We start from the raw sequence: 16,040 nt of genomic DNA, 5'->3' as shown, positions 1-16,040 counted from the left end.
TACTATAGGTCATATCCTACTGAGAACCTTTTCAAAAAAAAAAAAAAAAAGTTGTTCATTCTGCAGTTTAAGATTCTTTTAAACCTGTACGATATTATTCAGTGCCTTAACACAGTCATGAAATATAAATGTCACTGTCATGAAGGATTGGTACAGCTGGCTTGCCCTGAAAAAGAAAAGGGGGTTTTAGCTATTATTCTTCAAGTCCAGAGAGCTGGGTTCCAGGTCCACCTCTGCCCTAACTAGCCATGGCTGGTGGCTTAGTCTCTCTTGGGGTGCCTTCGCTGCAGTCAAAGCCCGCTTTGACTAATTCTTCTAGGAAAAAGTAAGATAGTGGCTATGTTCACACTCTGAAAAAATAGACTGAAACTTCTGATGCTTTGTTAGCGTCCACTGGAGCTTATAATAAACAGGAGAATCCAACACACTCAGGGCAAAAGTGCTCAATTCTCCATGGAAATGAAAACGGTTTAATGAGGGAGAGAGAAATTTGGGGGGTGGGGCTCTGAGCAGCCTTCATGGACCAGGTACAGTATGACCTGGTTCATGAAAGACAGTCCAAAAACAAAGCTAACAGTTATTAAGCCCTCATTTTTTAGGGCTTTACTTAACTGTTTCACATGCTCCCCCAAACTCTATGAAGAACATATCATTCTCATCTTCATTTTAAGAATAAATGAATTTGCCAAAGATCCCACAGGTGACGCAACCAACTGTAGGGCACCCCCCCCCCAACCACTGCATTATGGGACTCAATGGCGGACATGAGAGACAACGGAGCCACAGAGCAAGTGAGTCAGAACAAATCACATGGGCTCATGGGAAATTGAAGAAAACCTAAAGAGAGATTTGTGCCATATTCATAGATGGGAGGACACCAAATTAATCTGTATACTCAATACGATCTCAATAGTAACTCCACCAGATTTTTTGTAGGAAATGGAGAGCCAATTCTAAAATTTATAAGAATCTAGAGCAGCCAAGCTATCTTGATAAAGAAGAGCAAGGTCAGAGATTGATACAACTTGACCTCGAGACATATAATAAAGCTATAGCAATTAAAACAGTGTCACTGACAAATAGATCAAAGGAGCAGAATAAAGGGCCCAGAACAGACCTACAATTTTATAATCATTTGATTTGTGCCAGAGGAACCAGTGCAATCCAAAGGCAGAAGAGGCAGTCTCTTCGACAAATGGTACTAGAACACCCATACAGAGAAAAGCGAACTTAGACTCCTACCTCACACCATACACAAAAATTAATTCATGATCAGTCATGGACCTAGAGATAAATGTTTAAACTATAACATTCCTAGAAAAAAAAACATAAGAAGATACCCTCATTAGTTAGGAGTATGTAAAAATTTCTTAGACAGTAAACCGAAAGCAATAGCAAAAGAAAAAAACACACATTAACATTCATCAACATTAAAATTTTCTGCTCAGTAAAGAACACCATTAAGTAAATGAATCAATAATTTATTGGGGAGAGCAAATATTCACAAAACCTATATCCAAACATGTAAAAAAATTAAAGAAACTCCTTCAAGTCACTAATAAAAAGATTTAAAAAACAACTTTGGAAAAGAGTAAAATATGTGTACAGACACTTCACAAAGGAAGTAGACAAATAACCAATAAGCATATACTAATTAGAAAACGGGCAAAGAATCTGAATGAACATTTCTCAAAACAAGATACACAAATGGCCAATAACCACTTGGAAAAATGCTCAGCATCATTAGGGAACAGGGAAATGCAAATCAAAACCACAATGAGATACCACCTCACACCCACTAGGATGGCTATAATCGAAAAGACAGATAAATGACAAGTGTTGGCAAAGATCTGGAGAAAATGCAGCCTTCATACACTGCTGGTTGGAATGCAAAATGGTTGTAGCCACCTTGGAATTTAAAATGATGACGCCACTATGGAAAACAGTCTGGCAGGTCCTCAAATGGTTAAATATAGTTACTCATATGATCGAGCAATTCCACTCCTAGGCACGTGACCCAAAGATGGGAATCCATCCACACCAACACTTGTCCACAAATGTTCACGGCAGCATTACTCATATTCGTCAAAAAGTGGAAACAATCCAAATGTCCATCAACTGGTTAATTTGTAAATACTATTCGGCCTCTCCAGACAACAATGGGATCTTATTTGGCAATAAAAAGATATGAAGTACAAATAGAAGCTACAATATGGATGAACCTTCCAAACATTGTATCAAGCGAAAGAAGCTAGTCACAGGGACCACATATTGCATGGTTCCATTTACATGAAATGTCCAGAACAGGCAAATGTAGAAAATATATTAATAGCTGCCCAGGGGTGGAGGGGAGAAGAGGATGGGAGGTGATGACAAGGTCCTAAAATTGACCTTGTGGTGGGTACACAACTCTGCGAATACACCACAGCCACAGAAGTGTACGCTCTATTGTTTTTCCAATTCTCACCCGAGGACGTATTTTTTTTCCATTGCCTTTTTTTTTTTTTTTTTTTTTAGAGAGAGAGAGGAAGGGAGGGAGAGAAACATCTATGTGTGAGAGAAGTATCAGTCAGTTGCCTCTGCATGCCTGGATTGGGGATCAAACCCCCAATTCAGGTGCGTGCCCTTATCAGAAGTCAAACCTGCAACTTTCAGTGACAGGCTGAAACTGTACACTTGAAATAGATAAGTTGTATGGTATGTGAATTATGTATCTTGATAAAGCTGTTTCAAAAAAAAAAAAAAGAAATGTAGTTGTGACTACATTTCTAAGGACTAGCATCGTCGATCTCTGTGCCTCTCTGGGCCACAGCGCTGGGCAGGCCAATCTCATAACCGCACCCAGCTGTTCATGGGTGAGCACACCTGAAGACCCACGCTCAGGTGCTGGCGCCCCACTGAGAAAGCTAAGTGCAGGCAGCACACAACAGCACCACTGCCTGGTGCTTCCGTCCACACCCAGCCACACACGGCTACTGAGCGCTTGAACGTGGTGGGTCCGAATTAAGTATAAAATAGACACTAATTTCAAAGACTTGCTTAGTGCAAAAAGTAGAATATCTCATTAATAACTGGTCATACGGAGTTGCATGCTGAAACGATACGCAAAAATTAAGTAAAATTAAATGTTATTAAATTCAATTTCACCTGAGCTTTGTAATTTTTTGAATGTGGTACTAGAAAGTTTAAATTAAATACAGAGCTCCTAGTCTATTTCTATTGTGCAGTACTGGCTTAGATTTTTAAACATAAATAAATCATCAAAACTTTCCCTATCCCCAGTGTTTTGCGGGAATTATTTTATGCAGACTTCTAAATGGTAATTAACTTTGAAGTCCACTCAGCAGTTACAAAATGCCTGCTGCTTGCCAATTACAAAGGCACAAAAGGTTCCTTGTTCGCTGCCCTCCGCCAGTTGGTCCCTCGGACTAGAGTTGAAGATGCTCAGTGTGGCCTTTTAAACACTGGCGTGCCCAAGTCTTCACAAAGCACAGATGTTTCCCGAATCAGGCAGGCCCCGAAAACTTCCTCGGCATTCTTTAAAAATCATGATCAAAAGGCCTGTCTTTGAAAATGATTAAAGATGAGGCTGAGATGACAGACCACTGTTCACAGAATGAAAACGTCTTCTCTAAGGGGGTTTATCTAGAAGGGGTTTTGCACGGCATCTGTGGGAGATTCCCCCTGCACCCCTCACTCGTGAATCCTGAATTGTTCAGGGAGCTTCTTGTTTCTGCTCTGGATTCCTTTTTGACCCAGACCCGTGAGCCAGAGGCAAGCTCTAAACTTTGGCTCTGCTGAAACTTCATAAAAATATCCCGTGGTAGACCTGTGCCCCAACAGGGGAAACAGAAATGGACATCAGATGTGGCAGAATCTGGAGATAAAGATATTAATATCTCAGGGTGGCAGAGCTGAGACCCCTACCAACACGCCTGCTTGCTCCTTTGCCCAGACAAGTCCCAAAGAAGTGAGTCAACTGAGTCTTTCACCTCGCTCTCTGGGGTAAAGGAAGCAGGTGTGGTGGCCAAGTAACGTGGCCAGCGTTCCAGGCAGTGCAGTGCCGGCACGTGGTACAGCCGCAGTTCCAGTGTGGCTCCACCTCATCCCACAGCTAACGCCCTCAATGAACAATGAGAGGTGCTGTCACCCCCATGGAGTCCATGACACTCCTCCAGGCTGCACACTGTGGGATCGGAAGGCTCGGGTGTTTTTTATGTAAAAAAAAAAAAAAAAGAAAAAGAAAAAAAAGATTGCCCTGGCTGGGTAGCTCAGTTGGTTACAGCATAATCCCGAAATAATTTTAGGACTGTATAAATGTAACTTCTCCTTAACTGTTAAGGAGTTGAAATTACATTTGGCCCTTTGAAGGCAACGGCGAGGCTGGTGTGGCCCCCAGTGAAAATGAGTTTGACACCCCTGCCGTACACCCATAGGCTGCGGGTTCAATGCCCAGTCGGGGCACGTACCTAGGTAGCGGGTTCAATCCCCAAGCCCAGGAGTGTGTGTATGGAAGACAACTGATGGATGTTTCTTCCTCACATCTCTCTCTCTCTCTCTTCCCCCTCTCTCTCTAAAATCAATAAATATATCCTCAAATGAGGATAAAACAATAAAAAAGATATAGGAACTAGAATCCTACCTTCTCAACTGAGATACTCCTAAATTCCTGCACCTACTTTTGTTGAGAATCTCCTGTAACAGAAGACAGTTTCATTGGCTTAATTGCCTCCATTTTTTCCGTGATGGAAGCAGAGACAAAGTACCTCTGGATCCTTAATCTCTTCCGGGACTACACTGGGCAGAAGTGGGCAGGCAACACGGCACTTCATTCCGTGTCCTGTCACACCCAAGCCGTCTCTTCTCCGTGCTCAGAAATGGGCCAGCAGGCACATACCAGCTTGTTCAGCACCTGGGCCGGGCCACTCATCGTGCTCGGCGCTGGGCAGAGACAAAGGCAAATACACCACCATCTCTGCTTCTGGGATGTTCCTCAGTCCATGCCTAACAGGTGATTTTAAAGGGCCTGTGTTTGGGGCAAAGTGTGCTATAAAGAACAAAGTTCATTTCTGGAGCTAGCTTGTGGCTTGAGACGTCTTCAAATTATAGCAGTTGTTACAAAATGTACCTGACTTAGAGTTTCAAAAGAACGGGCTGTAACATGGCTATTTCTAGACGGACTGTTTTGGGGCCGAGGTAATCAAAGCCGTCACTTTCCATTCTCCTCCCACCACTCCCATTATCTGCCAGGCCTGGTAGTCGGTCAGCATTTGGCTGCCTTAGAAAGTCCTGGGGGGAGGGGAGTGTGATTTGGAAAGTTAAGAGAATTATGATGAAAATGTCACCGCAGGCCACCAAACGTCTGGAGGCCTCTAAGGAAGAGATTTAAAGGTGCCTCCAATCATCTCCTGGCCAGAGACCCCTAAGAACCCAGAATGGCTCCAAAGGAGAACCAAGGGTACCACCCTTCTCTGTCTCTGGCTATAGTGGACACGATAATGCCCCTCCCCAAGAGATCTAATTCCTGGCACCTGCAAGAGGTACTTTGCCAATGTAGTTAAATGAAGAGTCTTGAGATGGGGAGATTTTCCTGCATTTTCTGGGCAAGCTGATTCTAATCACATGAATCCTTAAAAGCAGAGAACCTTTCTCTAGAGAGAAGTCTGAATACAAAAAGGGTTGAAGTGATGCTCTTTTGATGACTTCGAAGATGGAGGAAGGGAGCCAGGAGCCAAAAAAAGGCAGTGGCCTCTAGAAATTGGAAAAGGCAAGGAAATATTTTCTCCCTTAAAGTCCACAGATCACCCACAGTGCTGCTGGCCCCTGATTTTAGCTGAGAAAGACCCATACTGGACATTCGACCTATAGAACGGTAAGATAACAAATTTGTGTTGGTTAAGCCCCTCAGTTTGGGGTAATTTGTGACAGCAGCAATAGGAAACTAATCCACTGGTTTTACCCAGACAAACAGTGGGATGGTCAGGCAATGGGGCCGCGTAGTAACCAGGGCAGTGACTGCACAGTCAGAACAGACAGCTGAGCCCACGAGGCAATTCTGTCCGACAGAGAGCTCGAGTCTGCAGAAGGAGCCGTTCTAAGACGGGACTACAGCACAAAGATGTCCGAGTGCTGAGCACACTGGGTTGGTTCTGGGTGCTCGTGCTGGCCCTACAGAACCCCCCCTCAGTCCCCCATCACCTGCGGTCTGCTCAGTACCAACAGTAGTATCAGACAGACCTGTTACCACGTGGAAGGAGATCAGGGAAACGCACAGCGTCCCCAGAGTCTTGCCCCTAAGACGTTAACCCTCGCCAGCCCTACTGAACTGCGGCGTGACCTGTTCAATGCAGAACAATACTTGGAGTGACTCGTGATGGGGAGGAGGTGGCTCCTCTCCCAGCTTAAAGCACCTATGACGCTTCTCTACAGACAGACAGCTGTAGGGCTGTCCTTTCCCCAAACACATGTGCGTTTTTAACAAACATGTCAGTGCCTGGACACTGTGGAGGCTCAGTTCTTGACAAAGGGCTGGGTGGTTGGAGGGACTGGTAGGTGTCTTCCTCCTTTTCCTTCCTTTCTTTTTTTAAACCTCACCCATGGATATGTGTATTGACTTTAGGGAGAGAGAGAGGGGGAGAAAGAGAGAGAGAGAGGAACTTCAGTATGGGAGAGAAACACTGATGAGTTGCCTCCCCTATGTGCCCTGACCGGGGATCAAACCCGCAACCTAGGTATATGGCATGGCCAGGCATCAAACCCATGACCTTTTGGTGCATGGGATGATATTCCAACCAGCTTAGCCACCGGGCCAGGGTCTCCCTCTTCTTTCTTCCTTAAGGATGCGGTGGTAGTTTATCCTAACCAGTCGTCACTGACACACTCATGGGTGTTGGACAGAAGGCTGGTCCACAGTCTCATGTATGCCCACCCGGCACCCATTGGGGTTTTTCCTGAAAACCTGGGAGCAACTCCCTAGCTGTGTCTTTAGCTCAGAATTCCCTAAGAGCTTCTTCTGGCTGTTTTGTACTTTGACAACCACCCAGGTGGCAAATATAAGGCCTGCGGGCCAAATCGGCCCTCCGTCTTGTCTTATCCAGCCTAGCACCTTGTTCCTACCCCTCAGCAGCGCCGAGCTCTCACTTAACAGTTAAGGAATAGTTACATTTATATGGTCCTAAAATTACATTTGGCCCTTTGAAGGCAACCGTGAGGCTGACGTGGCCCCTGGTAAAAATGACTTTGACACCCCTGCTCTATGGAAGTAGTCACACCTTCCATTTGTGAACTTCCTTGGAGTCTTAGGGTTTAATCTCATCAACCCAAAGGGCATCATCAAATAGCAAATAGGGTAATTAAGGACTTGAAAGTGGTCTAAATATGGTTCCTGGCCAAAGGGATTCCTGATAACTCATAATGATTCTTACCACCATTTCCTGAGTGCCTACTCTATTCCAAGTACTCCCCATGTATTTTCCTATTTAGACCTTACAGCATCCCTGAGAGATGAGTATTATCCCATTTTAGAGACGAGGAAACTGAGACTGATAACATCCTCAAGATCACAACAATAGTAAACGAAAGAGTTGGGTTCAAAAGCAGCTTGAATTCTTCTCACTCTGCTGCATAATCTCCCAGGATGGAAACTATCTTCTTCCCACAAGTTTCTGGGGAAATGGGGCAAAGAATATACACACCTACACAAAGTCTGCTCTATGTCAATTCTCAGTCGAAATCTACCTTCCCTGGCTAGTTAAGGGAAGAATGCTTGATGACATATCTAAGACTGGTTTCAACTCTAGAAATATCAGTTGAGCAATTACTATACAGAGGCCACCCATATAAAGAGAAGAGAACCCCAACCTCTACTAAAGAAACTAGCCATGCATGCACTCACACGCGCGCACACATACGGTTAGACTGTGATGCAGAAACTAAGTACCTCGTCAAAGCTATCAGCAAGAAAAGAGTTTCAAAAATAAGCAGCAGCCACAGCAATTAATTCAGTGAGCTTCCGAGAGAAGGGACACTCAGGGCAGACACAGAAGGGAAATGTGGGGGACACACAGCCCATCTCCACATGAGGGGGGACCTTAGTGTTCTGAGAGGAAGCGGGGAGGTAGCAGGGCTGGAGTACAGATTGGGGATAGCTGTGAAGACGATGGCAAGGGAAGTTTGGGTTTTATTTCTTATTTTTAAAAAAGTATTCTTTTTATATACTTTAAACGCATTCCATGGGGGAAGCCATGAAGGCTTCTGAGCATGGGAACAAAATGTTCACAGCTACACTTTAAGGGAATTCCATGAAGAGACATGGGGATCGGCAATGGCCAACGGGTCCGTAAGAAGGCGACTAGCCAGGCACAAAACCTGTCCTTCTGCCTGGTCTGAGGGTCAGTGAAGTGTGATGACAGGAAGCCTAGAGCTCCAGCCCCAGGCCTTTCACCAGTTGGCTCTGTGACACGGGTCAAGTTGATGGAACTTCCTGAACCCTAGCCCCCTCATATCTTAAAGCATGAGGTTGAAGTAAATAATGGCTAACGCCACATCCACCTCTAGAATGTTATGATTCAAAGTTATAAATTTTGCACACCACCAGAAAAGTGCCTTTGTATCATATGAAGCATGGAGATAGTCGTATCACTTAGATCTCCTTATGGATTCCAATGATATAGTTTGTGTAAAGTATTTTTTTTTCAATGCATATATGTTAGGTACATCCAAGTACAAGCTTCTTGTTGTGAATGTTTCCTTGATGAAATAATTTGTTCCTTTCCCAGTCTTAAAAAGTATTCCCCATTTCCCTTTCCAAATTCTAGACTTTTGTCTTAACTATCGGGTTGGCCAAGAAGTCCATTTAGTTTTTGCCATTAATGAAAGGACACATTTTTCATTTTCAACAACAACTTCAGTGATTTGGATATTTTGAGTATGTCAGCTATCTCCCGCACGGTATAATGTTCATTGTTCTCAATTAATGTCTTGATTTGATCGTTATCAACTTCAACTGGTCTACCTGACTGCGGAGCATCGTCCAGTGAGACATCTCCAGCACGAAACAATTCTGACATGTTCGATTAGTCATGCACCTTCTCCATGCACTGCACAAATCTTTTTTTTTTTTGCATTTCAGTTGTGTTTTTACCTTTCCTGACATAATAAAACATAATATGCCAAAAATGTTGCGCATTTGCTTCCATTTCCATATTAAAATGGCTACACAAAAATTCACCAATTCTGATAATTTTTTAAACGCACACTGATATGACAGCTGTCACAATACAATCTAACAAAATTGTTTCAAATGAAGTTAAAGACAACTAAGCACTACTAAAGCCATCTTACGGGAGGGGGAAAAAACAAACTTTTTGGCCAACTCAAGAAAAACAGCCGCCAACCTTTTCCCAACTCACCTGCTTAGCGAAGAAAACTGATCTGTTGGAATATACCCACAAATGTAAATGCTAACTACAATATAAAAGCTAACGCTCCGTGACAGGCATTATTTCACATTTCCACAACACCTAAATCAGGACCTGGGCATGCAAGCTGATTTAAAATGAATCCACCCACGTTGTCAATCAACTGCCTTTCCTTCTGCAAACAGGACTGTACGGAAGGATTCCCTCAACGTGTGGCCCTGCCTGCAGGGGATGAGTCGGTGTTATTCCTGTATGGAGAGAATAGCCAAGGAGGAGAGAGGAGAAGGCAGACCTCTCTCTCCCTTCCCTGATGGCTCACTTTGTCTTCGAGCCAACAACCATCTGTCCCTACAAACCAGTGGGAGGCTCAGGTGAGAGTGCTGCTCTTTTACATCAAACTATCTGAACCTGCTGTTGGACTCTGGAAACTTTAATGAACAGGTTAAAAATGAAACAGATTCCATACGACTCAGAAATAGCATGAACAAAAACACCAGCCACTCCATCCTCCGGGGGAATATACATTACAGACTCTAATTTGGCAGCCCTCCAGGATCTTGTCTTAAAGAGCTGTTGGGTGATTTAAAGAGATGAGTATTTTAGTGCCTTGACTTCGCTTTAAATATACACCATTTGAATGAATCCATTGGTTGTAAATATCAAGGCATTGTATTTAAAATTTCATATCTCAAGAAAAAATGTTCTCTGCTGTTTTTCTTCAAACCTTTCAAGATACTTAAATGATTCCTAATTTTAAAAAAAATATTAATCCTAGTGTTTAATGATGATAAAGGACTTGTCTATTTTTGTAACATATCATCAGAACAAAAAGCTATTATGGAGTAATTAAACACCACATTCGGCATAGATATGGAGAAAGGAAGAATTACAAATTGCTTTTTACAGCATGTTCTGAAGTTTTCTAAGGTGCAACACATTTAATCATTAAACTCCTCAAAAGTGTTAAAAAAATAATCAGGAACGTTATGGGACAACCTTGAATTCTAGAGCCCCAGAGCCTCAGATCTTCCCAGGGCCTCCAACTGAGGGCTGTCACCAGGCTGAGACCCCCCACCCACGATCAGCCCATTCAGGGGTGATTGCTGGAAAGCCCACTTTTCATGTTCTTTGGGGACCACAGAGATCTCTGGCCTTTAAATAAATATAGTTTGCTAGTTTTAGCCAAAGAACCAGTTATTTTGAGTTCAGGCTAAAACCAGGATCATAAAAAGCCATCTTTAGTTCTTTCTTATCATTATATAAAAGGTACAATTATTTTTAATTGAGTTAGCTTCCTGAGTACACTTGGCTGTGTGTAAGCAGATTAAAATATTAGGATTCCCTGCCTTAGGGAGTTCCCAGGATTCACTCCCCATATCTTGGAGCAACCCAGCTAATGATGCCCTGACAAGGATAGCCCGGGCAGATACTGTGGCAGCCCAGCCTGGCCCAACCCAGATGTGCCTTGGTTTAAGTGCCCATGGCTCACTGCTCTTTCTGGTGGCATCCTCTCTGCTCTGCCTTGTTAGACCAGAAGCTCCCTGGAGGCACAGACCTGTTCCCCTTGGTCACGGGGCCCCTCTCACCACCTTACCCAGAGCCGGGACCCATCAGATGCTCCCAGTCTATCAGCATCTTCCTCCTTCAGGGGCATCTGTCCTGCCCAACTATCTTCCTCTTTGAAAACTGAAGGATCTAAGTACAGTGCCTGGTTTCTTATAACAAACATACTTGACTTTTCACGTTTCCCCCAGCACAAGTTCTATATAAAGGCCCATCTTACATAAAAAGGGGGAAAAAAAAGAATTATTTTCCTTAGACCTTTCTAACATGGCTTTGGGGAAGAGTCTGTCATTTACTATCACCGATGTTCCTTGCCGTGGATGACAGAAGTGGGCAGCTGAGGATCGATTCATTTTGGGATATGGCTTCTTTTGTCTCTCTCTTCAGCTCCTGGGTTGAATGAGCGTTTTAAATCTCCCTGCTCTTTGGAAGAAGGTAGAACTGTACTTATATTTACAACCCTGACAAATGCAGGTTTTTTGTGCTAAATCAGAACAGAGCTGATTATCCACTGTCTTTTTTTTAGGTGGGGGGGAGGGTTACCTTTCAAGGGAAATGCCTACAACTAAGATTGCCTTTGTTATCCTCTCCAGTGAAACTGTTAAAGGCCGGGAAGAACTTCTAGCTATGGGAACCCATTGAATTCTCCTCTGGCCAGGGTCAGACCTGCTTTTCATCACTGAACATCATCTTGGGATCAGTGAAATGGAGAGACGAGCATAAAGAAGAAGCCAGCTCCAGCTGGTGTGGAGACACAGGGGCTAGAATCCTAAAATTGAGCCAGCCCTTTCACTCGGGGTGTGTGTTTCTGAACCCCGCCCTTGCCAGGACATGCAGAATTGGGAACAATGCCTCTTTAGCAGAGAGCAGGGCCTGGGGCAGAAAATTTTCCCTCCAGTCCCAAAAGAAGGCTGCCAGCACCTTCTCAGACATAGAAGGAGAAAAGTGCCTACTGTTTCATATTTATAGAATTACCATGTAAGGACAAATCACTAGGAAGAAAACAAGTTAAGTGAATGTGGTTCCAGCCTTCCAGGAGGCAGGTGATCTGAGAAAAAACAGACCCAGAGGGAAAAAATGATTAAAAGCAGGCAACTGATGAAAACCACTAAATAAGTCCCCACTCTATCCACAAACATACACTATGTGTATCCCATATGAGGGAAGGAGCAGCTGTTAGAATTCAATAACATTTATTTAATCAAGAAAGGAGTTGAAAGAGAGAAATGAAGGTACCGTTTAGCCACCACCTCTGTGAGGCTCCCTCTCTTCCAAAAAATTAAGGGACAATTTCATCTGTGCTTCCAGAACAATTTATACCCACCCCCACCCCCACCACTCGGACTATAATCACCTGTGATTATCTGTCTTCTCCACTAAACAGGAAAAGCTTCTATGCAACTCTCTTTCAACTCCCACAACATAATGTTAGTGAAAACATAAGGTCAATGCTTATTTTCAGCCAGGCATTGGGATAAGAACTTGACATGCATTATCTCACTTAATCATCACAAACGCACAAAGCTAAACTCTTATTATTTTATAAGACATAATATACTTATATGGTTCAAAAACGTTCAAACACAAAAAACATCAGCGAACTCTCCCGCCCACTCTGTCCAAATTCCCACCCCCTTCACATGTAACTACTTTTATTAGTGTCATATGTATCCATCCAAAGTTTTTGTAGATATAAGATTTATGTTTTATACAAAAGGTTGTGTATGACACAAGTTGCTCTGTACTTTGAAATCTTTACTTATCTTGGAGATCTATATTTTTTATCACCATATACTATTCCACTCCGGTTGTACCATAAAATATTTAACCACACTTCCATTGATGGACACCTCCATTATTATATTTTACAGATGAGAAAACTGAGGCTCAGAGAGGTTAAGTGACTTGTCCAAAGTCACACAGCTGGCAGAGGAAGGATTCAAGCCTAAGGTCTTGTATGGTTTCCTGTATTTACCGCCTGACACAACACCCGATATGTAGCAGATACTCAATAAGAACTTGTTGAATAGATTAATGAACCAATAACCAATAGTAAAAAGAAGAAGAGGAAGAAGAAGATGAAGAAGCAGCAGCAGCAGCAGCGAGAGGAGTGATGCTGCTCTCTTTCCTCCATCCTTCACTGCTACCCTGCTCTTCTTTCTCCCTTTGCAGGTATCTGCATCCATGTGCATCCACTTCTGGATCATCACAGCAGTAACACAAAGAGGTCTCCAGCCATTCTTGGTGGGTCCTGCCTGGTCCCCACACATTATTTAGTCCTACGCAAACCCTGAGTAAAGGACATCTTGGAATGGATCCAAGCATCACCTCTGTCTGGCCCAAAGCCCCAAAGATCTCCTCAATGAAGTCACAAGGGAGGAAAGAGAGTTCCGGGGGGAGGGGGGCAAACAACATCTGTGCAGAGTCCCTGGGTGTCACATGGACGCATCTGAGTGTCACAGTTGGATTAGACTTCAATTTCCACGCTTTTCTCCAGGGGTCATGGCTGGTTTTCCTCTGCACCGCAGACATCCTAAAAACATTCACCTCCTTCTAAAAGTACTTGAAAACTGACACATGTAGCCTTGTTTTTCTACTGCCGTACATGCGGCTCAGCTGTCCAGTAAATTTAACACCGAATTATATACAACATTAAGTGCATTCAAACACAGCTGATGTCTTCACAGGCTCTTTTGTGAACAGCTGCTGGGAAGGTGCCGCATTCGACAGCAGGAAAGCTGTGTCTTTCAATGTTACCGGCCCTGGGGAATGCTGGGCTCAAAGGTAGCCTCCCTGCGACCTCATGGGGTATGGGAATGGTTTACTTCTGCAGACATGCGAGTGTTAGAAGGACACCGCAAACTCTGGCATCTGCATTCAGCCTTCCAATCCCTCAAAAGATATGGCAGCTGTCTTCAAAAGTTCCAGACTTAAATTTACTCCGAATGTGACATACACCAGCCCCTGCCCACATTCTCAGTACACGCTCTGTGTACATGTGCAATTTCTGGGAAGTGGGCAACTGTACGGGAAACGCACACCCGTCTTACCGCTGACACTCTGCTGTCGTGTTTGATAATAAGAGCTATTTATTTAACAAGAGCTCAGAATTACGACTTAATTGGTTGTAATCTGCTCAATGAAAGAATAATGTCCTCTGCAATTATTCTAACCTAATCCATTTAATCTAAAATCTATGGGACATTACAGATTTTTCCGAGACGGAATATTTAAAATCTCTTCCTCCACATTTAATTTAAATTATTGACATGCGAAAGAAATGGCCATTCCTTTTAAAGGCTGCGATACACACACACAAAAAGTCTGTACTTCTTGCCCATGTTTTTGCTTGCTAGCTATAGGATTAGCATTTGCAATTCCCCTCATGCGAGAAACTTTTAAAGCTTATGTGTTTTTCCTTTTCCTCAACGGGGCTCACACTGAATGAAACATGTGGAACAGAAATCTCAAAGCAGGAATATCAGGAGCCATGTCCAGCTGTATTCAAAGCAAATAGGAAAATCTATTTCACTAAGATGCGGAGAGAGAATCAGCTAGCCAGTCACTCAACAAACAAGTCCACCTCCATTCATGGGTTTCCATTATAAATGTTTATATTTATAATTCTTCCTCACACAGCATGTTAATAAATTTTGTTCAAACAAAGCCTGGGTCTAAATGCTGTTATGCTTTGCATGCCTTGTGTTTCTTGGGTTTCAAGTAATAGTCAAAATGCAGGTCACGATGGAACAATTTCTTGACATTTTTGTTTTATAATTATTATTATCACAGTGCAATTCTAGTGGGGCTTTGCTGGATATATATCAGAGGTGAAAATCTTTTTAAAGTAAATCATTATGAAATCCTTTTCCTTTATACCGTGCTGGAAATGCAGTGTCTAAAGGTCTTTCGGGAAAATAAATAATGGAAATTTTGTTATTGATCTCATGCAGAGGCAGTGAATCTAATGAGTTATTGTTATTTTACCCACAGCAAATATTATGAGGTCCAAAATAATAACATTCAATTAAAGAAAGAAAGCCAGATAGGATGCAAGATAAAAACACGATTTAACAATGAGTCCCTTTCCGTACTTCCTAAATACTAATTTAGTCTATCAAACATTTAGAATGTAATTATTTTTTAAAAGTCGTTCCCCGTGCCACAGCAATAACTACAGTGATTATTTATCTTGTGATAGACAAGTATCAGCTTCAACCAAAGGTTGTTGGTCCTCATTAAAAGATAAGTTATACTTGGAGATTTTTAAAAATCTAATAACAATAACAAAACCTTAAGCTAATAGTCAAGTCTCCTAGGATTTACCAAAATCTTTGGAGAGTTCAACTTGAGCAAAACCATAGAAGCAACTTTGAAAGTATGCCCAACCGCGCCCTGATAGCGCGGCTCCTCATTACATGAGCTGGGGTCACGGGGCTAAAAGGTCACGATGTGTCCCCTCGGAGCGTTACTAGATCCAGGAAATCAGAGACAAAGGACATCTACAGCAGGTGTGTGTCTGATTTCTCTATGTTGTATTATGAAAAATAGGAAGCCACTGTATTTTTAAGTTATATATCTTAAAAGCAGATAGTTTGGATAGTTATAATCTTCTTGATGGTTTATGAAACCATCAAGAAACTCCAAGGGACTTGGGAGTTTTAGGAAGCAGCTGCCATAGTCCTAAGTCTTCAGGACAAAGCTCCCACTGCTCTGTCCAGGCTGACCTAACACACCCACCGTTTACTCCCGTTGGGAGCCTGTCTGGCAGCTCTGTTCTCTCTAACTAGATGGTGAGACCTCCCAACACCGGGCTCACTTACCCCCCTTGTATCACCCTTCCTGGGCCCAGATAATGCCCCAGCCACCTCCCCAGGCAGCGAAAAGTAATATTGAGACCTTGACACCCAATGGCTATTTTCATGCTCATAACCAGGAACAAAGCCGTATTTACCAGGAGGCATTTTCTAAAGATGGATTTCTTGTCCAGGGGATGAGCCTCACCATCTCTCAAAAAACAAAGCAACAAAAGAATGAAAGACTCACCCTGAACTTGGC

The 16,040-nt window shown here is 43.0% G+C and overlaps 1 protein-coding gene across 4 annotated transcripts in view; it reads right to left on the bottom strand.

Annotated features, from left to right (window-relative positions):
- The window catches only part of GFRA1 (GDNF family receptor alpha 1), a 187,794-nt gene that overhangs the window by 145,327 nt on the left and 26,427 nt on the right, over positions 1-16,040 (bottom strand). The gene's annotated exons all lie outside the window — the stretch shown is intronic.

The sequence above is a fragment of the Desmodus rotundus genome, chromosome 4 (assembly GCF_022682495.2).
Source record: "Desmodus rotundus isolate HL8 chromosome 4, HLdesRot8A.1, whole genome shotgun sequence".
In the NCBI taxonomy this organism is placed as follows: Eukaryota; Metazoa; Chordata; class Mammalia; order Chiroptera; family Phyllostomidae; genus Desmodus; species Desmodus rotundus.
The sequence above is the reverse complement of the archived record's forward strand: the minus strand, read 5'-3'. Positions and strand labels throughout refer to the sequence as shown.